Source organism: Mauremys mutica, chromosome 2 (genome assembly GCF_020497125.1).
Source record: "Mauremys mutica isolate MM-2020 ecotype Southern chromosome 2, ASM2049712v1, whole genome shotgun sequence".
NCBI classification, from domain to species: Eukaryota; Metazoa; Chordata; order Testudines; family Geoemydidae; genus Mauremys; species Mauremys mutica.
Genome location: NC_059073.1, coordinates 175,332,873 through 175,358,233, shown reverse-complemented (window position 1 = coordinate 175,358,233; position 25,361 = coordinate 175,332,873). Strand labels below are relative to the sequence as shown.

Below are 25,361 nucleotides of genomic sequence, written 5' to 3'. Positions count from 1 at the left end.
TTTTTACAGCAGAGGTTGGTCTTCTCTGAACCAAAGGGCCATGTGTGAATTACTGAGATCCCTACCATTGAAGGAATCATAACCAAGCCTGCTGCTAAGACTTCTAAATGAAGGAACATGTGATTACTCTTATTTTAGATGCTATTTGGGGGATCTGGACAAAAACTGACTGCAGTTTCAGAAGCAGATTAGCCTCAAAAGAGATGGAGTATGTTTATGCTAAACTACACCAGAATCTGGCAAAATGGTTAGATGTGGGGCATTCCTGAAGTCTGAACCCAAAGGTGACATAAGTGACAGAAACTATCATATCAATGTGCTCCTTCTCATTGGGTTAATGGGATGTGACACTGGAACTGAGGAAATGCCACTGAATCATCTCAGATTACAGCTCGGAATCAGTAAGAGAAATATGTTCTGAAGGCAGATCAAAATCTCAGCATGGCTTCCGCAAAATGCTTCCTTTGAGCCAAAACACCTAGAGTGAAGACTGATTGGTACTGAAAGACTGGACATTTAGCAGGACCCAGAGAGAGAAAAATCAGAAGTCTTGCCTATAGTAAGCATAATTAGCTTTCAATCCAGCAAAGGAGTTTGGTGGTGATTCTGGCAAAAAAAATAAACAAACAAACAAAAAAAACCACCTCACCACTGTTTACAGTATTGCCAACTTTAAGCATTCAGAAATCATGATTACACTTCCCTCCAAATATGAGGATTTATAAAAATACATTTGGGGTTCCTTTTGCTTGTCTTCCATTTTTTAGCATCTAGGGTTCATATTTGTAAGTTGTTCTCTTCAACCGTAAGAGCTAGAAATGTAATTTTTGTAATGAAAGATGAGACTCTTGTATAATTGTATGATTCCTGCAGCTGGGTCATTAAACATAAAATCTGGGCATCTCTTCTATGAGTCTGGCACCACACCCTATATCATCATCACTCAGCAGATGAGTTCTTGCCACAGTTCTATAAATAGGGCAGTTTCCACCCCTGAGAGCTATTTCAAGCTATCTGTATAGCCCACACACATTTAATGTAGTGCTCTGTCCCCCTGTAGCAGTAGGTGCACCACATATAAAGGTTAAAGATGTTGTTGCTAGATATCCTTTCAGCTCAGGCACAAAGGCTCATGCTCTAAGATCCCCAGCGCCCAGGTTTGATTCCTCACTACTCACAATGCACTCAGGGCCTGATATAACTAAGGGTGGTTGTAGCAAGGAAGCGTGGCCTCCCTCAGAGGTGGACACAGAGGGAATGCCACAAGCTACCTAGTGGGTGGAGCCAGGAAGACCACGCCCTGCATGCAGGAAGCAGAACGGCAGGACAGGAAGGGGAAGTATAAAAGGTCAGTCCAGCAGCTCAATTGGGAGAGAGCTACCGAGGGAGACAGACACATCTTCCCTGCTGCTGGAGCAGGATGCTGAGGAGAACTGAGACTGCCCTGAAGAGTCTGCACAAGCCTCCAGAGAACCCTGCAACTACTGATGCTGAGGAGCCCCTATTACTACCCTTGGCCATGTATCCTGGGAAGACTGAAGATGACCCCTGGACACAGGTACCCCCAAGGGCGAGAGTAGGAAGAAGCCCAGGGAAACTAGACAACAGTCTGGTTAAGAGCAGGCCTGATGTGGTCAGTGTCACATGTAGCTGAATAAAATGGTGAAGGCAGTAGTTAGCTTTGCTTAGTAGAGGCCTGTGACTATGCAGTGTTGTTGTAGCAGTGTTGGTCCCAAGGAATTAGAGATACAAGGTGCATGAGGTAATATCTTTATTGGACCAACTTCTGTTGGTGGGAGATTTTGAGCTACAGAGAGTTCTTCTTCAGGTCTGGGAAAGGTATTTAGAGTGTCACAGCTAAACAAAAGGTGGAACACATTGTTTAGCATAAGTAGTTAACACTTTTCAAGGGACCATTTAAGGTGAAGTGGCCTGTTAACACCTCCCCAGTCATAAGGGGGAAGGGAAGGGAGGGGAGAAGGCAGCTAGGTGGGTTGTTTGTGGGGTGCAGACTGTTGTAATAAGCCATAAATCCAGTGTCTCCATTCAGTCTATGATTGTTTGCATCTAGCAAAGTTATGAATTTAAGTTCCCAGGCTCATCTTTTGAAAGCGTTGTGCAGCTTTCTTTTCAGGATGAGGACTCATCGGGCTCAATGGGTAGTGATCAATGGCTCCATGTCTAGTTGGCAGCCCAAGGGTCTGTCCTGGGGCCGGTTTTGCTCAATATCTTCATTAATGATCTGGAGGATGGTATGGACTGCACTCTCAGCAAGTTTGCAGATGACACTAAACTGGGAGGAGTAGTAAATATGCTGGAGGGAGTAGAGATAGGATACAGAGAGACCCGGACAAATTAGAGCAGGGGTCTCAAACACGCAGCCCATGCGGTAATTTTCTGCAGCCCACGAGCTCCTTTCCCTTCCCCCCCCCCCCCCCCCGCCCTCCCTCAGCATTTACCTAGACCGGCTCCATGCCGACGCGCACCGGGGGAAGGGTAGCCTCCCTACCTGCCTGCCCCTGCGACGCTCCGGGAAGCAGCTGGAACGTGGGGAAGGCACAGGGGTGTGTGTTGCTCTTGCTTCAGGCAGCGCCCTCAGCAGCTCCCGTTGGCCGTGGTTCCCCATTCCTGGACAATGGGAAATGCTGGGGGCAGTGTCTGAAGCAACAGAAACACACAGACCCCTGTGCCCCTCCTCCCCCAGGTTCTGACTGCTTCCCGGAGTGGTGCGGGGGCGGGGCGGGGCAGGCAGGCAGGCAGGGAGCCTGCTCTGCCCCCAGTGTGCGCCAAGCCAGAGTCCGCCCCCCGAATGAAGGTGAACCCCCTGCCCTGACCCCCTGCTGTACCCCGCACCCCTCCTGCACCCTGACCACCTGCCACTCCCTGCACCCCTCCTGCACCCTGTACCCCAACCCCCTGCCACACCCCACACCTCTCCTGCACCCCAACCCCCTGCCCTGAGCACCCTGCTGCACCCTGCACCATGACTCCCTGCCCTTAACCCCCACCACACCCCACACCACTCCTTCACCCCCTGGGGGCAGGAAGAGGGGGAGTTGGGGTGGGGATTTCAGGGAAGGGGTGGGAAGAGGCAGGGCAGGGCCTCATGGAAGGGGTGGAGTGGGGGGCGGGGCTGAGGAGGGCAGGGGGGGAGTGTCAGTAATGAGGCACTTGGGCCAATGTACTAGTCCTCATGTGGCCCTTGTGGTCATTTGAGTTTGAGACCCCTGAATTAGAGGATTCTTGGGCCAAAAGAAATCTGAGGTTCAACAAGGACAAGTGCAGAGTCCTGCACTTAGGACAGAAGAATCCCATGTACTGCTACAGACTAGGAACCGAGTGGCTAGGCAGCAGTTCTGCAGAAAAAGACCTGGGGATTACAGTGGATGAGAAGCTGGATATGAGTCAACAATATGCCCTTGTTGCCAAGAAGGCTAACAGCATTTTGGCCTGTATAAGTAGCAGCATTGCCAGCAGATCGAGGGACATGATCATTCACCTCTATTGGTGAGGCCTCATCTGGAGTACTGTGTCCAGTTTTGGGCCCCACACTAGAAGAAGGATGTGGAAAAATTGGAAAGAGTCCAGTGTAGGGCAACAAAAATGATTAGAGCACATGACTTATAAGGAGAGGTTGAAGGAACTGGGATTATTTATTCTGCAGAAGAGAAGAATGAGGGGGGATTTGATAGCTGTTTTCAACTACCTGAAAGGGGGTTCCAAAGAGGATGGATCTAGACTGTTCTCAGTGGTACTTGATGACAGAACAAGGAGTAATGGTCTCAAGTTGCAGTGGGGGAGGTTTAGATTGGATATTAGGAAAAACTTTTCACTAGGAGGGTGGTGAAGCAGTGGAATGGGTTACCTAGGGAGGTGTTAGAATCTCCTTCCTTAGAGGTTTTTAAGGTCAGGCTTGACAAAGCCCTGGCTGGGATGATTTAGTTGGGGATTGGCCCTGCTTTGAGCAGGGGGCTGGACTAGATGACCTCCTCAGGTCCCTTCCAACCCTGATACTCTATTATTCTATGACTGATAGGTCAGGTATAGAGTGATCAATTTGTGAAAAGTGTTCACCCACAGGTGATAGGGTGTTTTTTGTCTTTTATCGTCTTCCCGTGTGAGTTCATTCAAAAGCATAGTGATTGTCTGGTTTCACCCACATAGTGCACTGGATGAGGTACACCACGTGTTGTGATAGGCATGTGTAGGATCTATACATCTTGAAAGGTGTGTTGTGGGGGTGTTAATCATTATAGCAGTGGAGCTATGTCTGTAGGCTTTGCTGCTGTTCTGGCAGAGTCTGGTGTTGCTTTAAGTTGGTGTGTCCTAGAGTGTGGGGAGCTTGTTTCTGATGCTGAGCTTGCAGAGGCTGGGGGAAGGGAGGATTTGTTTGAAGGCCGGAAGAGGGGATTCGGGAAAGATTTCTTTCAGGATGGGGTCCCATTGAGTATGGGTTGTGGTACGGGTGCCAGTGTGAGGTGGAAGGTGACAACTAGAGGTCTGCGGTTGGAGGGGGTTTTATTTCTGTACTGAAGCAGGTTCTCTCATGGTATTTGTGTGGCCTGTTACAATCATAGCTCACATCATGCAATAGGACGAGATTGTTTTCCATCCTCATGGGTGAGGGAAGGGAAGACATGCATGTGTACCTTAAGACTGCAGAATGCATCATTTCTATACAAAATCGTCAAAGTTATGTCAGGTGCAGGGCATCAGGTATGTAGCACAAAGGACATTGTCAGCAATGAAGTGACATATGAAAGGATTCTAATGGTTAAGTGAAAGTATAGGTTAAGATGGTATCCTGTGAATAAGTATAAGGGAACTGTAAAAGATTGTGAAGTGGTTATTAAATTGTATGTGGTATTCTTTCAGAGGAGTTGATTAAGGTTATGCCTATATTTATGTAGAAGCAGCAAAGAATCCTATATTTATGGTGGCATGTAGAGTATATACACTACACACATGCCTGACATAGGTATAAATAGCAGTGTAGATAGCGAGACACTGCTTAGGTGAGAGGAGCAGAGACAAACCATAACCTCAGGGTGCATACCCTACCTGGGCTCTCTAAACACCCATACAGTCCCTCCCACAATCTGCACTGCTATTTTTAGTTCAAACTAAACAGGCGGGTGTTCAGAGGCAGTGGTGTTGGCACATTCCCTCAAACAATCCAGGCAAGCATAAAGTGATTGCTCAGAAGCAATATGCACTGTAATCCTTCCAGACTACATAGCTACACAAGCAAAGAAGTGAACATATATTTAACCCCCAAAGACTTACCAGGCTGCCACACACTAGCTTTGGTAAAGCTCAACAAATTGAGACCATTTTGGCATGCATCACATCAATAGTTTGAGCTCTAGCTTTGTTTATTTATTCAACAAACAACTTTTTGAATAATTGCTATTTTTTCCAGGGCTTATATCTCCACAACCACTAGCTCAAATTACCCCAAATTTGTGTCACTAACCCTGCACTCTCCCAACTAATTTCAAAAGGAATCTGATTAAGCATGTCAATTTTAGAGGATTTTAAAAGGTCAACCTTTAAATAGAAGGTGTGAAACAATCTTAACTATAGTGGCACTGCTGAATCACTATACAAATAATACAACCTTTAATTTTAAGATGTATGGCATAAAGGTGAACTGAAATCCCCTCATTAACAAGACTGGTAATCATATGATTTTGATTTGCTTAATCTCCTCTGTATCCTCCATACAGATTTTACAATTTTTATACGATCTTGCTCAGGTTGAGTGAACCGGTTGATTTTGCAGAGAAAGTTTGGCTGTTATACAAATGTTTTATCTCAAACTACACTTAGGTTTGAAAGCTTGGTAAAGTTTTTTTTAAAGAGTTTTGTACCAGTCAGCCAGAAATATAAGTGCTGAAACACTGCAAGAAATTATATTTTCCATGACTAATGTATCCAATGGCCAGCCCTAACATCTAGGTCAGGTGTCGGCAACCTATGGCATGCGTGTCAAAGGTGGCACGCGAGCTGATTTTGCCTGGCACGCGGCTGCCAGCCAGGGTCCCGGCCGCAGGCCCCACTCAGCTTGCTGCCGGCTGAGTGAACGGAACCCCAGGCCAGCAGGAGGCTGAGCAGAGCCAGCGGCCAAGACTCCAGACCGGTGGCAGGCGCGCCCCCCGGCTCCCCCTTCACCACACTCGGGTTCTGCAGCTCCCAGGAGTGTGAGTCACCGGGGCGTGGGGACCTGAGCCTGCTGCGGTGGTGGCTCACACTCCCAGAAGCTGGGGAGCCGGAGCGTGGCGAGGGGGGAAGCTGGGGGGCGCATGGGGACCGCTGCTCACATGCATCCTCTGCAGGAGCCCCCCTGGGGGGGGCACCGGGCCGCAGCCTGGGCAGGTGCGCCCCCCCCGGCTACCCCCCCCACTGCGCTCGGGTTCTGCGGCTCCCGGGAGTGTGAGCCGCTGTCGCTGCCCCTCCCGCAGCTCCCCCACCTCCCACTACCTCAGCACTCCACATGGAGTTTTGTCTCCACGTGAAGCCAGCTGCTCCCTGTTAGTGGTGCCGCCGCCTTTGCAGGGCTGCTGACCCCCTACACCACGCCAGCTCTTCCATGGTGTCCCTAGCCTCTGTTCGTCAGAGGATGGAGATGGATGGCAGGAGAGAGATCACTTGATCATTGCCTGTTAGGTTCACTCCCTCTGGGGCACCTGGCATTGGCCACTGTCGGTAGACAGATACTGGGCTAGATGGACCTTTGGTCTGACCCGGTACGGCCGTTCTTATGTTCTTATGGCTGGGGCTCGCTTCTGCTGCCGCAAGCGGGACACTCTGGCTCTCCGGTGCCTTCGGAAGGCGGCTCTTCCCTGCTGAGCTGCTGCAGCGGCCCAAGCCCAGCAAAGCCAGAGAGTGGACTCGAGGCGGGGGACACCGGGGTGGGCTGGAGAGGGCTTGCGGGGGGGGGGGTTGTGCACCCTTGTCATAGGTTTATTCCCCACTTTGAACTTTAGCGTTCACAAGATGGGGACCTGCATGGACTCCTCTAAACTAAAATCCTAGTTTAGATCTGGTTCTCGCTGCCACCAGTCAAGTTTTAAGTGTCTGACACACTCCCTGTTCCCCCAAAAACTTTTCCTGGGGAACACAGATCCAAACACCTTGAATCTCAGCACAAAGGGAAATAATCCATTTCCCCCACCTTCTTCCCCCTCCCCTTGTCCTTGGGAGAGATACCTTGATTCAAACTCCTTGAATCAAACAAAGAGGGATTCACTTTTCCCCCTCCCCTTCCCCTGAAAATCCAAACAAGGGAAGAAATCAATCAAGTTCTAAAAAGAAAAGATTTTATTAAAGAAAGTACACTATCTCTGTAATACCAGGATGGAAAATATCACAGAGTCTGACTTATAAACCTGGAGAGACTTCCCCCTCCCTCCTCCTCAGAATAATCAAAGTAACAGCAAACAGGAATAAAGAATTTATCCAGCAAACACACAATTGCAAATACAGAAAGTAACTCAAAAGACTAATCCGCCTTTTAAACTAATACTCACTATATTGACTAGAAAAGGCTATTTCAGGAAACTTGGAGAACTTGAAGGATATGACTGGCCTCTCTTAAATCCAAAAAGAGACTTTAACCCTTAACTATCTGTTTATGACAACCCTCCAGGGGAGTTCACGGGGTGGGGAGGGGGGAACCTGGTCTGGGGAGCAGCCCCTGGGCACGGATGGCCCCTGAGCAGGCTGGCTCCTGGGGGGTCTATAAAGGCTCATTGGGATTTGCCCCTCAATGAACTGATGTGGGTGGGTGGGGAGGTGGAAGTTTTGCCTAGGGCGCAAAATATACTTGCACTGGCCCTGCTCCAGGGGGTGCGTGCACCCCAGGTTAAGAACCACTGCACTAAACTGATAAGATCTGCATTTTAATTTAATTTTAAATGAAGCTTCTTAAACATTTTAAAAAACTTGTTTAGATTACATACAATAGTTTATAGACTTATAGAGAGAGACCTTCTAAAAACGTTAAAATGTATTACCGGCACGTGACACCTTAAATTAGAGTGAATAAATGAAGACTCGGCACACCACTTCTGAAAGGTTGCTGACCCCTGATCTAGATAGAAAGTGAAGGGTGATTGCTATTCCAACCTATGAACTGTGTCCCAGCCCCACTCCAACCCCTACTTAATGCTAGGCATTAAATCTAGTTACCTGTCTTTGTGTATGTGAGGAGAAAACTTCTGTCTTTATTTTAATTTAACCATTACAAATTAATAAACTATGTAAAGACAGTTGTAACTGCAGGATAAAAACTGAACAATACGCTAAGTAAACACTTATGTTTTGTCAAATGACTGCATTTTGTAACTGATGCTATATGAAAGTTTGAGAATATTTTCCATTGTCCTCTTTGCTCTTTTTACAATTCCTTTTCTACGTTATACATTTCTTGTACTTAAATATTTGAATTTTCCCTTTTTCAAAATAAGAAATTATATGCAAATGACTTCTCAAATGTTAAGTTTTGAGATTTAAATGACACCAGTGTCAGGAAACAGTTTACAGTTGCCACTATGACCTTATGTTCTTTCATTTCTGTGTGAAGGAAGAATTATAGATTCTGAGTTCTATGAAAATTTTTCTTCAAATCTGGAGTTCTATACTGGGTACATACAGGGGCTAGAATATTTATGCAGTAGTTTTAATTTGTCTATATACATTTATTGCCTCTCTCAGGCATTCAACAATTAAACTCTTCAGTATCTAGGTTTTCTTCCTGTGTAAATGAATATTTCAAGCTACTTGTAAAAGAATAGCCTTTTTAGCCATTGATACAACATAAACAACGAAGCATGCTGTGTGCATGCTGAACATAAGAGGCTTAGACACTAAGCCACATCATTGTAAAAACACTGGCTGAAAAACTGTTGTGATACACGTCACGAAGTTATTCCAATGTCAGACTGATATTATATGATTAATTAGAAGGCACTTTTGTATTTTAGCAAGGCAAGGGCATCTCTCGTAGGCTATGTCTACACTATGGATCTTAGAGCTGTAGCAATAGAGCAGTTCCGCTATATCGTCACACCCCTGACCAACAAAAATGTTACCGGCAAAAGTGGTAATGTAGACAAAGACTTAGTTTGGTGAGCAGCAGATCAGCAAACTAAAGTGTTTGTAGATTTAAAAATAAATTGAAAAAAGACAGTCTGTATACCCCATTTGGAGCAGTATACGAGGACAATGCTGTGAGCAGATGCTAATCCAAGGGTCCCTAATGACTAATAAATGATTTCTCCTTTTTTAACTGAACATAAATAATGGATATAGTGAAAAAGGAATTGTATGTCAAAGTTCTGCGGAGGCTTTTTTGTTGGTGGTTTTTTGGTTAGCCTTCCGTTTTCCTGTCCTAGTTTCTTTTTAATCAAAGAAACAAGGAATATTCATATCAATATTTTAGTAATGCTTTTATGTAGTCACAGAAAGCCTGCTCAGATTTTTTTTTCATCAAAACAACCAAATTTCTGTTTCTTTACAGAAAAAATTACCTTACATAACTGGGCATACACAATAGGTTTCTGAAAATACTGCAAAGTGTTTTTTCTTTAAATTTTATGTAGTGTAAGGGAAATTTCAAATGATTTGGAATTAACATGCATAGTTTACTCTATGTGCCTGCAGATATAGGTTGGCATTTGCTACATTACAGTATCTGTAATATCCCACTGAGTTGCCATAAGGACTGCATAGGATTTAATGTCAACTGAGGCCAAGAGTAAATGGAACAATGACTTCAATGAAAAACAGCAAAAATAAAAAACACAATGATTCAAGAACAAACTGTTGTGTTACAGTTTTATAACTGCCACCAGTAGGGCTGCCTTTCTACAAAATTACATTTTTTTAAGTGTGTGTTATATCTATATCCCATATATATATATATATATATATATATATATATATTTGACAAATTCATTCACACTAAAATTAGCAAACAAAATCTGTTTAGTAGCAGTTAAGCTGAGGCAGGACACACTCAGTTCCACCCAAAACCTTATTTCCATTCTTTTCAGAGAAAAGACTTTTGCATTCCTTTCTCCCTTCCTACTGAACCATCAATTAGAGGTAGGTGAAATGTTTCAGATTAACCTTGGCCTCCCCCCGCATACAGATTCATGTCCAACTTTTCATGAATTCATGTCAATTGCAGCTAAGTATTTTGGTAAAACAATTCGGAAGTGTCAAAATGAACTGTTTCATCATTATGTTTTCATTTTTTTGGAGGAGGTGGTGGTGTCAGTGCCCCTTATACCAAATAGCCCACTTGTTAGGCACTCACCTAGGATATGGGAGACCCAGGCTTAACCACTTAGAGCAGAAATTTGAACTTAGCTCTCCTATAGCCTGGATGAGGGCCCCAACTACCTGGCTACTGGGTATTCTAGGATGAGGTTGTCTCAATCTCTCCTATAGAAGCTGTTCCACTCTGTATCCAGTTATTAAAAATTGATTGGGAGAAAAAGAACCTAAGAGAAACACTGATTTTATAGCCTAATGGTTAGGGCAGTCACTTAGAATAACGGAGATGCTAGTTCAAGACCCTCTGCCTAAATGGTCATTTAAATCTGATTCTTGTAGGTGGTTGCCCTAATTGCTGGGCAAAAGGGGTGGTAACACTAACCTCTTTGTGGTTTAGTGAATCTAGTATTTCATTTCATTTTTTTAAATAAAACAAAAAAAGGTTAAAGATGCTCAAAATAAAGCATTTCATTTCAGGTGGAACAAAACTGTTTGTTTGATCCAAAATCTATTTCTGACTTCTTGATTCACCAAAAATTTTGAAAAATTTCAGCATTGGGATGACCCAAAACCTTTTTTTTTTTTTTTTTTTGGAACTGCAGAGAACTGAAAAATCAGTTAAAATAATTCTTAAACAAACATTTAAATTATCAAAATGATATAAAAATCTAATTCTGTAAAGCCTAGATATACCTTAATATAAATATCAACAAATCAGCATATCTGACTGTCACACATTTCATGCATTTGGGAAGTTATTCTGCCTTAGGACTCTGAGATCAGTTAAGATTTTGTGTAGGAATGCAAGCTGGATGTAGTTGAGATATATATATGTGTGTGTGTATATATGTGTATACACACACACACACACACTGCTCTTTGGTATTTATTAGTGATGTAAGTCCAAGCCTTAAGAGTGTGCTATCAATAGCTACTGCATTAGCATAATAAATACCTAAAGAAATTTGTAGATGGTTGGCACACTTAGGGATCAATATTGCAAACACTTGAAAACTTGCTTGACCATTTTATGTGTTCAAAAGGACTACATGTGTGCTTATGTGCTATCCTGTCAGAATGGTCAGCCCTTTGCAGGACTGTACCCTAAATGTGGTAGTGATCTTTTTTAAAAAATAGCAATTGCACGATTGTTTTATCTATCTTGTTAAGCCTTAGTCACACTCATGCATTTCTGATTGTAAAAGTGGAATTTCACAGAAGTAACTGACCAGAACTCGATCTTGTATGCCTAATTTCAATCCATAGTAAAACAGTACAATATTTTTAGAGTAATTTTGTAGGTATCTAGAGTACCAAAACACGACTACTAAAAGTGGGTTTATACAAAATCCATCATGCCAGAATTTTTATACAAGAGTGCAAAATTAATGGTTGAAAATGTAGTTAGTATGACATTCAGACTGAAGTGCCTGTCTCGCGGAATCTTACTTTATACAAACCCCTGTTTCGAACATTCATATGAATAGCAAAGTGGCTTAAAGATTGAGTATTATGGATAAAGGGTTTCTCCTGCTGGGGTGAGAGGGCAACAGGGAAGGAAATCATTAAAATAAGAATCCCTTGATGAAGAAAGTATCTATGAGCCAACCTCTGGCAGGCAGGCTGATTGTAGGTAAGTGTGGGCAGTTTGTGACATCAGGGGGCAGGAAGTTCTGTAATGTTGAATATAGCCTTTTCTCTCTGTTTTATTAGGGGCAGAGCCTTGATTTATAGAATGTGGGAGATGGGGGGGGGGGGAGACTGAAATGGTTTGATATTATCCAAATTAATACACCCTAAATCAGGCTACACTCTGCTACAGTTCCAGCCCACTGAGGATGATAGAATTTCATTACACAACCAGTGTTTTTGTTCTATGTCCTTCCTAGCTGAAGCCAAGTGGGGAAGTACTGGATCCTCTCAGAGTGGAAATTCAGTGCCCCTTAGAGTGTGGGCCGCCTACTGCTTTAAAGAAAACATCAATGAGGCCTTTGCTCAGAAGCCATTCTTTTGATATTGCCAAGTAAAATCACTTTTTGAAAATAGGATCTAGATGGATCTGAAAATATTACTGGGAATGAATTGATGAGATGGTCTAATCTCCTCCCATAATGGATGAAGATCAGGTATCCATGCTGTTAATATTAGGTCTCTGCATTTTATTCAATTGATCATAAAGTGTTGACTCACTTACAAGCCTTTGCAGGAGAGAACATTGCTGCTCTTTAGCTGCTTCATTCTTTAACCTCATCTCCACAGGTATTTGAGAAATTGCTTCTCTTCTCAAAGAACTCAAGTGTGGAACTAGACTATTGAAATGTACTCTACACAGGGTTACTTCATTAGAACAATTTGGAGACTGAAGCTGATCCAGAATGCAACAGCTTGCTTATTGATATCAGTGCTCTAGGATCTACACTGTCTCCAGTTGGAATTTAAGTTGTTGACCTGTAAATCATCAAATGCCTATGTGAGACCATCTCTTCCTGTGACATATGTAGCCAGCACTTGAGCTGAATCTCTCTTATTAAGGAAGGGGAAGCTGGCAAGGTTCTCTCTATGAAGGACTATGGAATTTGCTTCGCCCCCCTTTGTCCAAAATAGTCTAAATCTGGTAAGCCTCCAGGCACAAATGACAAAGCCACTATTCAGTAGGGTTTTTAGAGAAGGTGAGAATACAGCCCCACAATGTGAGGTGTAAGGGATTTTTTCTCATGGATGGATGGCTTAGAGTGGAGTTATTTCTGTTTGAATTTGAGGGGAGGGGTGTTAAATGCTGCTGAGGGTATTTTGTAGTTGCAAAATTGTAAATCTCTTGTAGAGGCATCTTTTTGCTAGTATCTAAACAAAAAATAATGACATATTAAGTCATAGGAAGGGTGTCTAGTGCATTGTTGCATGCATCAGTGTGTCCAGTCTGATTAAACATCTTCAATAATATTTGGAAGAAGGAAGAAAGTAAACCTTAATAAAACTTGCAGATGATATTGACACAAGGACGTAATGCAAAAACACCTATTGAAGTTAGTAATATGGGAAAGAAATAAAGTTGAAGGTTCTCTCCATGCACACACTCCACACACTAATTAATGGATTAGTAATTCACTAAATAGAAAATATTCATTTCAGAATGAGAGCAAATGTAAAGTTTGTAGCAAAACATTTCAGGTAGCTATGAGTAAGGGAAAAGATGTGTTTGGAGTTGTAGTATGCAGTGTTGTTGTAGCCATGTCAGTCCCAGGATATTAGAGAGGCAAGGTGAGTGTGTTAATCTTTTATTGGACCAACTTCTGTTGGTGAAAGAGACAAGCTTTCAAGCTAAGACAGATCTGGGAAGAAGAGCTCTGTGTAAGCTTGACAGCTTGTCTTTCTCACCAACAGAAGTTGGTCCAACAAAAGATATTAATTCACCCACCTGGTCTCTGGCATTGCCATTTCAACCGTAATGCCTTTTCAACCTTAAAGTTGCCATATTGAAACGATAAAGAAACACAGTAACTATGTTCCACAGTCTTTAAGAACTGTCGCCCTTTCCCTTCTTTTAGTATAACAATTTTATTTATGCTTAAATATATAGGGCCATTCTCCCGTGTGCTGCATGGATGTTCTAAGAAGATGAGTTCAGGAAGCCACTCCCTTGTGTCTTAGTATGGGAATACAGATGGTTGAGATGACTAAGGCATTGGACGGCACACAAAGGAATAAGACACGCTGCCAAGACATTCAAGCCAATCAGATTGCAACTACTTGGGACTGCCATAGCTCCTTTGAAAAAAGGAGAAGGGCAGTCAACCATACAAATTTGCCATAAACTGTCACTATAAATCCTTAAATAAACCAAGAAAATGGAGGGTACTCTAGAAAATGTGTACCTCTACCCAGGTGTTATGAGAAGTAGCCAATGGCTACAGTTCAACTTTGGATGTGTAGTTAGAGAAACTAGCCTAGAAATAAGCTCAGACTGGCAAGTTGGAATGTTGGCACACTAGTTGGTCGGAACACACAGCTGGTAGAGACATTGAGGAGGAAGCTACAGGTAAAATGTATCCAGGAAACAAAATGGAAAGGAAAGAATGCCAAAACAGAAAAAGGATACAAAATAATTTACTGTGGGACCTCCAACTCAAGTAACCGAGTCGGCATAGCTCTTGATACTAAAATAAAGGAAAGAGTGGGACAGGAAACAGAATCAATAATAGGCTAATGATGGTCAAGTTGGCTTTTGAATGTTGCTTGCTAAACATAGTCACCAAATACCCCAGTCTGATCGTGGTGAGAATGAACACACATTTCTGGGAAATGTTAGACACTGCTCTTCAGCAAATTCCAGGGAATGAGGAAATAGTGGCACTAACTTAAATGGGCATGTTGTAAGAGACAGGAATGGATACAGTAGAGTACATGGTGGCCAGGGATATGGAACTCTAACTGAGGAAGATGAAAGCACATTACAGCTGGCACAAACTTGTGACCTAAATGGTAGCACGTGACAGGAAGATACCTGTAAGTTTAAAAAGGGAAAGTCTATAAAATGATGGTTCATCCCATTTTAATGTATGGCACTGAGTGCTGGGCAACAAGGAAGAAACACAAGCAAGTGATCTGCTCCACAGAAATGCAAATTTTGACAGGGGTGCTGGAACCATTTGTATAGCGGGGGTGCTGAGAGCCATTGAACCAAACTGTAAACCCTGTATATAATGGAATTCACTTCAAGCCAAGGGGTGCAGCAGCACCCCTAGCACACCTAGTTTCAGCACCTATGAATGTTGAGATGGATGAGTGGTGTAAGAAAGACCAGGTAAAGAATGTGAATGTTTGAGTATGTCTCTAAGTAACACCCATAAATGGGAGGGGAAGGAGGGGGGGAGGAGAGAGAGAGGAAGCACAGGCTCAGATGGCTTGGTCATATAAACCACAGTCCTGACAATTCTGTGGGTAAGAGTACAAAAGATCAAGAATGGCAGAAAAAGACAGGCCGACCCAAGAAGAAGTGTTGGGATGTCATAAAGGAAGATGTTAAAATGTGGCGTGATAGAGGATATGGCACTAAATAGAGCACTTTGGAGGGAGAGGACTTGTAGAGTCAACCCCATTTGACAGGATTAAAGCAAGGAAGAAGGAGATTGCAGCTACTTGTATGTGTGAACTGATGCATTAATGTTACAGGTCTCAGTACTGTTAATGCCTGAGGAGAGAAGCAATATGGACCTGGGCCCTTAAATGGCCAAGGTCTTTTCCAGCTCTATTCTCACAAAGGTGAAGGTTCCTCTTGTTGTAACATACTCTTAGAGAGGGTGGGCCCAGGCTCCCCTATCCACTGCATCAGGTTCCAGTCCAGGGCACAATGGCGGGCAGCTACATTTTGCACCTTAGGGTGCTACGCAGCTGCACCCTTGGACCACTTCCTACCCCAGTCTCCTTTAGCTTCACAAAGTAAATCAAAATATCTTCAATCAAGTCTCTGATCTGCACACTCTTTTGCAGGTCTGCATCGTCAGGTCTCAGACAATGAGCTCCTGGGCAGCACTTCCCACTCAAGGCAACCATCTGCTCCCTTCTACTGCCTGTCTGCCTCTAAGCTGCTCTGCTTCCTTTTTAGCTTGTGCAGGCTTTGGAGGTGTGGCTAGGTGGGATCACCTGGGCACAGAGCTGTTCCTTAACCATTTGTACACCCCATCACAGAGGACTTTCAGCTTTCTGTTGGATGAGTCAGTGTTAACATTTAAATTAAATGCACTAATTTCACAGCATATTCACCTTTTGGTACTTCCTTAAATAAATAGGATATGGAAGCTGAACACTAATGGAAAATGAATTAGACCACATGAATGGATAATAGTTTAAATTGCTTACCCTTTCCACCCCTGCCACCAAAAGCATCATTTGAGATGGCTCTATAATATGTGAGGTACATGATAGTTAATTCACATGACTAGCAGTTTTCATTGAAGTTTTGCTGAAGAAACTTTTTTTTTAAAAGGTCAAATGTTGTGATGTAGAAATAGTTGGCCAAATTCATTGCTGGTGTAAGTGGATGAAATGTCATTGAGCTCAGTGGCGCTGCACATTCTTACACTACTGGTAAATTTGACCCAATATTTTCAAAGTGCTTTCAACATGAACGATGATGGCATTTAAGTGCCTGTTGTTACTATATAATAGCAAGAGCAACATGCCACAGCCATAAGATGGAACAAATATTGTTGAGATACTCCGTAGCAAATGACTACAAAAATCTGATGCGCACTATTTTATTTTGGTAATCCTCTTGGAGCCTAATCTCTGCATATATCAAGGAATATTTTTAGAAAGATAAACAGAGCATACAGGAGTCAACTGAGGTTCACATTAATTATTTTCTTCTATTACTCTGATGCCACCCAAGTACTTCATAACATTTCATGCAATCTAGTTTCAATTAGTCTCTGTTATTTCCTTGACACCCTAAAATGAATATTTTCTAGACCCATTAGAATGAGTATTTAATAAAAACAGAAATCTTTTTTATAAATATAATTAATTGCCCTTTTCCTATGATGTGGGTTTGTTTGGTTTTTTTTGGCCTTTCTGGAAGCTATAGCAGAGTGCCATTGCAAGCTAGTCAAAAATATTACTGTGACAGTCTGTACCCCATGTTCATCCTTTTTATAAGATTATGATAAATTTTGTACAAGTAGGCCTTGTGAGGTATCCTTTGAAAACTCATAATCTGCTGAACATCATGGTCTTGGTATACTATATGCATCAATCTTGTACATAAAATTATAATTTTCTACTGTATAACGTTGCTGTAATGTGTTCCAGAGTTAGAAAGGCAGGCCCAAACCGGTTTTTCAGAGACAAATACACACGGGTGCCCCAGACAAGTACCAAAGTCAAGTGGGCTATCAGTTAAGCGACCACTTTCTGACATGGGTAAGATGTGAACAAGAAATTTATATTTCATCAAAAGGACAGTTCAAATTTTATGTGCAGAAGAAGCTGTTTGTCACCATGACTCAGCAAGAATGTTTCTAGCACAAGGAATTTAATTATAAAGAGGGGAGAAAAACACTTGACCTCACTCTCCTCCTTCATCTCAGCTCATGGGGTCAACGACTCTTAAAGAACTGAACTTGTGAGGGAGAAGGAAGATTCCTGGCCAGTACAGACAGCTGTAAGCTTATGGTGAGAAAACCTTTGCTTTTATGTTCACTTAAGCTTGTTACGTTAGGCATTTAGCTTGTATTTTATCTTTTTTTTTAATTTCTTTTATAACCAATCCTGAATTTTATGCCTCACTACCTGTAGTCACTTAAAATCTCTCTTCTTTCTGTAGTTAATAAATTTGTTTTATTGTTTAATCTAACTAGTGTGTTTGAATTAAAATGTGTGGGAAACATAATTTGGGATAACAAAGCTGGTGCATATCATTTTCCATTGATGAAATGATGGACTTTATATGAGCTTGCACTGTTCAGTAAGGTACTGGGCAATACAAGATGCACATTTCTGGGGGAAAAGTCTGGGATTAGGGAATGTGCTGGTGTTCTTCTGCCATATAATTCATGTGTGGCGAGCTAGCAGCACTCAATATTGTGTAGGTGGGAGCAAGTTACATGCTGAAGGCTGTGTGTTAACTGGTCAGGAAGAGCTACTCACCAGTAAAGCAATGTAAAAGGCATCCCAAATTGGAGAACTGAGGAGATTGTACCCTGGGTAATGTCACAATTACTATTAATTTTGAATTAACATTTTAACTTTGTTAGGCTGGAAAGTTGTTGTTTTTTGTTTTTGTTTTTTTTAGCCTCGATGAAGAGTTGCCTTGCTTCTTGTGAAGGGTTGGGGAGAATCTGTTCTTGAACATGTGCCTGTTGGATTCTGGGCATACTTAGAATGGAGTGAGGGTTGTGGGGAAGAGTAGCCTATACATGAACACTTAGTGTGATGAGAATAGGCCAAGTCCTAATTCAAGCCCAGTTTATTTTTGGGATTAGTTCTGTGGATCACTTGTCTAATAATGTGAGTAATACTTATGTTGAGGTAGCACATAAAAGGAACAATCAGGTTAGCCCCCAGTTGTAACTCAGGCTCTACTGCAAGGAGTTTACACTTTAAAAATACAAGATATAATAAATGGTGGAAACAAAGAAGCGGGCTGGGGCTTGTGTGTGGGTACAGGGCAGAATAACAAATCTAATGCAATGTGCACAATACTTAACAATTCAATAGCAGAGGTAAAGGAGGATATTGATATAATAGGCATCACAGAAACCTGGTGGACTGTGAGCAATCAGTGGGACACAATCATTCCGGGGTACAAAATATATCAGAAGGACAGAACAAGTCGTGTGTGGGGGGGGGGGGAGTGGCACTATATGTGAAAGAAAATGAAGATTCAAATGAAGTAAAAATCTTAAGCGAATTCACATGTTCCATAGAATCTCTATGAATAGAAATTTCATGCTCTAATAAAAATATAACATTAGGGATCTATTATCGACCACCTGACCAGGACAGTAATAATGATGATGAAATGCTAAGGGAAATTAGAGAGGCTATCAAAATTAAGAACCCAATAATAGTGGAGTATTTCAATTATCCCCATATTGACTGGGAACATTTCACTTCAAGACGAAATGCAGAGATAAAATTTCTCGATACTTTAAATGACTGCTTCATGGAGCAGCTGGTACGGGAACCCACAAGGGGAGAGGCAACTCTAGAATTAATCCTGAGTGGAGCGCAGGAGCTGGTCCAAGAGGTAACTATAGCAGGACTGCTTGGAAATAGTGACCATAATGCAATAGCATTCAACATCCCTGTGGTGGGAAAAACATCTCAACAGCCCAACACTGTGGCACTTAATTTCAAAAGGGGGAACTATACAAAAATGAGGGGGTTAGTTAAACAAAAGTTAAAAGGTATAGTGACTAAAGTGAAATCCCTGCAAGCTGCATGGGCGCTTTTTTAAAGACACCATAATAGAGGCCCAACTTCAATGTATTCCACAAATTAAGAAACACAGTAAAAGAACTAAAGAGCCACCGTGGCTTAACCATGTAAAGGAAGCAGTGAGAGATAAAAAGACTTCCTTTAAAAAGTGGAAGTCAAATCCTAGTGAGGCAAATAGAAAGGAGCACAAACACTGCCAACTTAAGTGCAAGAGTGTAATAAGAAAAGCCAAAGAGGAGTTTGAAGAACGGCTAGCCAAAAACTCCAAAGGTAATAACAAAATGTTTTTTAAGTACATCAGAAGCAGGAAGCCTGCTAAACAACCAGTGGGGCCCCTTGACGATCAAAATACAAAAGGAGCGCTTAAAGACGATAAAGTCATTGCGGAGAAACTAAATGGATTCTTTGCTTCAGTCTTCACGGCTGAGGATGTTAGGGAGATTCCCAAACCTGAGCTGGCTTTTGTAGGTGACAAATCTGAGGAACTGTCACAGATTGAAGTGTCACTAGAGGAGGTTTTGGAATTAATTGATAAACTCAACATTAACAAGTCACCGGGACCCGATGGCATTCACCCAAGAGTTCTGAAAGAACTCAAATGTGATGTTGCATAACTATTAACTAAGGTTTGTAATCTGTCCTTTAAATCGGCTTCGGTACCCAATGACTGGAAGTTAGCTAATGTAACGCCAATATTTAAAAAGGGCTCTAGAGGTGATCCCGGCAATTACAGACCGGTAAGTCTAACGTCGGTACCGGGGAAATTAGTCGAAACAATAGTTAAGAATAAAATTGTCAGACACATAGAAAAACAAACTGTTGGGCAATAGTCAACATGGTCTCTGTAAAGGGAAATCGTGTCTTACTAATCTATTAGAGTTCTTTGAGGGGGTCAACAAACATGTGGACAAGGGGGATCCGGTAGACATAGTGTACTTAGATTTTCAGAAAGCCTTTGACAAGGTCCCTCACCAAAGGGTGTTAGGTAAATTAAGCTGTCATGGGATAAAAGGGAAGGTCCTTTCATGGACTGAGAACTGGTTAAAAGACAGGGAACAAAGGGTAGGAATTAATGGTAAATTCTCAGAATGCAGAGGGGTAACTAGTGGTGTTCCCAAAGGGTCAGTCCTAGGACCAATCCTATTCAACTTATTCATAAATGATCTGGAGAAAGGGGTAAACAGTGAGGTGGCAAAGTTTGCAGATGATACTAAACTGCTCAAGATAGTTAAGACCAAAGCAGACTGTGAAGAACTTCAAAAATCTCACAAAACTAAGTGATTGGGCAACAAAATGGCAAATGAAATTTAATGTGGATAAATGTAAAGTAATGCACATTGGAAACAATAACCCCAACTATACATACAATATGATGGGGGCTAATTTAGCTACAACGAGTCAGGAAAAAGATCTTGGAGTCATCGTGGATAGTTCTCTGAAGATGTCCACGCAGTGCGCAGAGGCGGTCAAAAAAGCAAACAGGATGTTAGGAATCATTAAAAAGGGGATAGAGATTAAGACTGAGAATATATTATTGCCCTTATATAAATCCATGGTATGCCCACATTTTGAATACTGTGTACAGATGTGGTCTCCTCACCTCAAAAATACTGGCACTAGAAAAGATTCAGAAAAGGGCAACTAAAATGATTAGGGGTTTGGAGAGGGTCCCATATGAGGAAAGATTAAAGAGGCTAGGACTCTTTAGCTTGGAAAAGAGGAGACTAAGGGGGGATAGGATAGAGGTATATAAAATCATGAGTGATGTTGAGAAAGTGGATAAGGAAAAGTTATTTACTTATTCCCATAATACAAGAACTAGGGGTCACCAAATGAAATTAATAGGCAGCAGGTTTAAAACAAATAAAAGGAAGTTCTTCTTCACGCAGCGCACAGTCAACTTGTGGAACTCCTTACCTGAGGAGGTTGTGAAGGCTAGGACTATAACAGTGTTTAAAAGAGAACTGGATAAATTCATGGTGGCTAAGTCCATAAATGGCTATTAGCCAGGATGGGTAAGGAATGGTGTCCCTAGCCTGTTTGTCAGAAGATGGAGATGGATGGCAGGAGAGAGATCACTTGATCATTGCCTGTTAGGTTCACTCCCTCTGGGGTACCTGGCATTGGCCACTGTCGATAGACAGATACTGGGCTAGATGAACCTTTGGTCTGACCCGGTACGGCCGTTCTTATGTTCTTATAACACCACTCTACCTGTCTAGCCTTTATCAGGCTGTATGCATTATGGCTGAGATGAGTTTTGAGGAGTGACCTGACAGAGGAAAATATGGTAGCTTTACTGATTTTGACTGGGAGCTTCTCTCATTTGTGAAGGGCAGCAGGGGAGAAAGCTCAAAGGTGCCTGTCGAGAAGCAGAGACTCAAGCAATCAAGGATGGCATCATTGGTGCAGTGAAGGCAAGAGTTGACTTTATTATAAGAGTATAGTTCTGAGTTGGGTCTATCCTGATGGGGGCAAAGGGTCATGTAAGCCCAGCGTTTCAAGAAATACAGGCCCTGATGTTTGGCCAAGAGGAAGAGGTTATTGGAGACTTTGCTGAGAGCTGTTTCACTGGAGTGGAGAGCTGGGGGGCCAGAAGCCAGATTGAGGGGGTATGGAATGGTATTAGAGGTGAGGAATTTAAGACAGCGCTTATAGATATTTCATTTGCAAACAGTGAAGATGCACAAGTGGAATTTTAAACCCTCGAGACTGCTCTGTCCATGTGGATAAGTTGCTTCTATCCTAACTTCCCATGTTCCCTGTTCCACTAGTGTCCTATCAATAACTGTCCCTCAAGGGAACATGGGCCATCTTACTCTAGTTCCACTGCTCACAATACAATAGACAGCACATGCAATGAAGTGAATGAGAGAATGGAGATGGGGCAATGATTTGAAGAAGCAGAGATGGGATAAAAGCTGGGGATTTTAATAGTGGGAGAGACCAGGATATATCTGTATTGTGAGCAGAAGGAACCAGAGAAGAGTGAGGGCAGAAGTGAGGGAGGTGAAGAGACCAGTTAGATGGAGTGGTTAGGGCAGGGAGAGGTGTTTGAGAAGAAAAGTGGAGAAATTGTTTGTGATAGGGGAAAGGAACAGAGAATGATACAATGGTGTAGGGAGGGGTGGGGGATAATGGGAGAATGGAGGGAGTTGAATGGGGAAGTCTGTGTTGAATGTTGTTGTTTGGGTTTTCTCTTTGAGGTTGGAAAATCCTACATAGAAAGGGAGGATGAGACAGGAGGGAAGGAGGTATTAAACTTTAAAAAAAAAAAAGTGACCAGATGGCTGGGATTGTGATCTATGGGAGTCAGAGTGAGAAAGTACTGCTGCTTGACCAGGAAGTGAATTTATAGTGAAGTCAGTATGGGCATAGGACTTCCAGTAGGGATGTGCAGCCCAGTGCTTAAAGCATGCTGTTGGAATTTGGGTGACCCAAGTTCAAGTCCCTTCTATACCTGAACCGGCACTGGGACTTGAACCTGAGTCTCCCACATAGAATCATAGAATCTCAGGGTTGGAAGGGACCTCAGGAGGTCATCTAGTCCAACCCCCTGCTCAAAGCAGGATCAAACCCAACTAAATTATCCCAGCCAGGGCTTTGTCAAGCCTGACCTTAAAAACCTCTAAGGAAGGAGATTCCACCACCTCCCTAGGTAACCCATTCCAGTGCTTCACCACCCTACTAGTGAAAAAGTTTTTCCTAATGTCCAACCTAAACCTCCCCCTCTGCAACTTGAGACCATTACTCCTTGTTCTGTCATCTTCTACCACTGAGAACAGTCTAGATCCATCCTCTTTGGAACCCCCTTTCAGGTAGTTGAAAGCAGCTATCAAATCCCCCCTCATTCTTCTCTTCTGCAGACTAAACAATCCCAGTTCCCTCAGCCTCTCCTCATAAGTCATGTGCTCCAGCCCCCTAATCATTTTTGTTGCCCTCCGCTGGACTCTCTCCAATTTATCCACATCCTTCTTGTAGTGTGGGACCCAAAACTGGACATAGTACTCCAAATGAGGCCTCACCAGTGCTGAATAGAGGGGAATGATCACATCCCTCGATCTGCTGGAAATGCCCCTACTTATACAACCCAAAATGCCATTAGCCTTTTTGGCAACAAGGGCACACTGACTCATATTCAGCTTTTCGTCCACTGTAACCCCTAGGTCCCTTTCTGCAGAACTGCTGCCCAGCCATTCGGTCCCTAGTCTATAGCAGTGCATGGGATTCTTCCGTCCTAAATGCAGGACTCTGCACTTGTCCTTGTTGAACTTCAGCATATTTCTTTTGGCCTAATCCTCTAATTTGTCTAGGATCCTCTAATTTGTCTCACTACATGCCTTAATCAGCTGGCTATTCAGGAGTGGGTCTGCCTCACTCCTGTTTTGAATCAGAAATTCCATTTGGACCTGAAGGTTTTGTCAACACCCATACGTTCCTGTGAAAAGTCTGTTTCAACAAATCAACATTTTCAGATGGGGAAAAAACTGTTTTGTGAGAAAATCTTGGATCAGTTCTAGTTCCAGGTTTCTGAGAGTCAGGAACTGGAGGGAACAAAACTGAATAGATTGTGGGTGGCTGATCTTCTTAAAGATGGAGTGTGTGCTCCAGAGACAGTAAGAGAAGGGGGGGTGGATATGAGGTTAGGAAGAGTGGCATGACGATGGTTGGGTGATGGAGACTGTGGTGGGAGAAAAGGACAGGGTTAGAGCAGATTTCACTGGAGGCAAGGAGAAGATGTGTGCATGTGGGAAGAGTGAGATCAAGCTGGAAATGGGAAGAGGCGTAGATAAAGTTAGTAGGAAGTGTGGAGAGGGGAAAGGGAATGTAGGGTTAAAGGAGAAAGGTTGATATTATTGACTTTGCACGAGACTGAGGCTCAGATAGTATAGAATGTTGCTGCCATATGGAAGAAGGATCCTTCACATAAGTGTGAAGACAAAGCACAAGCAGCACTATTACAGAATGGTCCAGATACAAATAATAAAAGATACAGACAAAGCAGCTCTAACTGAACTCTCTCCATATTGTTTCTATGATGGCATTTTAAAAAAATGGCCTGGTAATCTTAATTCAGTCTCCAATTCTTCATTTAGCTACTCTCATCTACAAATTTTTCTTTAACCAGTTCTGCTCAAGGGAAGCTAATGTCTGAGCCTGCACAAACCTGACCTTTTCTTTTGGACATAGTCTGTGCTGCAATTATCCATGCCTGTCACCTCAAGATTAGCTACACTTTCAGATCATTTGGAAATTTAAGGAACCCAGGAAGGCATAGAAGGCAAGTTAATCTATTATTTTACTTTTAGGCCCTGATCCTGTATTCTTTGCACAACCTAAGCCTCCCACTGACTGAATTAGCTTCTCAGCTTAGATATCTGCACCCCTAATCAAGTGGGAGAATCAACTGAAGTGCATTATCATTTAAGTCTTCAAACACTTAATATAACATTGTTTTGAGCTGCATGAAACCTTGTGGGTTGACTTAAAACCCCACTGATTTTGGTAGGTGCCCTTCAATTAATATACTGTAACCATAAGCGCCCCCTAAGACAAAAGGCATCCATGAATCCACCCAGAAGCTTTTGACTGAGTACTGTTTGGTATTGGTCTGTGTATGTGGAAAGAGTCATCTCACAGAAACTGAGGTCAGATGAAATCAGATGGGATGAGAGAGACAGCCTTGCTGTCTGGTCACCCTAACTGCAATCGAGCGGAGGTTTTTCCACACACTGGCTAAAGCTTCGTTGGTCTACACTAACCTTGAACTTGCCAACTGAGTGAACAAATAGCAAGGACTTATATACAGATAAATGCTCATCAACAGAAGGAAATCAAAGAGTCCCTGGCCACAGTGGAATGCAATCAACTGAAATAGGAATTGAGCCAGCTTGAGCACCTGAGTCAGACTGGACATTTAGAACATGTTTCTGCTCTGTTTGTAACTCAGAGGCCCAGAGAGAAAAGGTTGGGTTGACCCAGCTCAAATGATGCAAAAGCCCACGATCTTTGAGGGGAAAATCTCCCTGGGAGGTTTATATGGCTCAATTCAACATTATAGCTCATGTTGGCTGAATGGCTGACAGGAAGGACACAAAGGAGAACTACTAGCAGCCAACTTGGGTAGCCCAGCTCTGATG

General features: G+C 42.7%; 1 protein-coding gene across 1 annotated transcript in view; it reads right to left on the bottom strand.

The window, feature by feature from the left end:
• Positions 1–25,361, bottom strand: part of GABBR2 (gamma-aminobutyric acid type B receptor subunit 2) — a 940,989-nt gene that overhangs the window by 626,701 nt on the left and 288,927 nt on the right. The gene's annotated exons all lie outside the window — the stretch shown is intronic.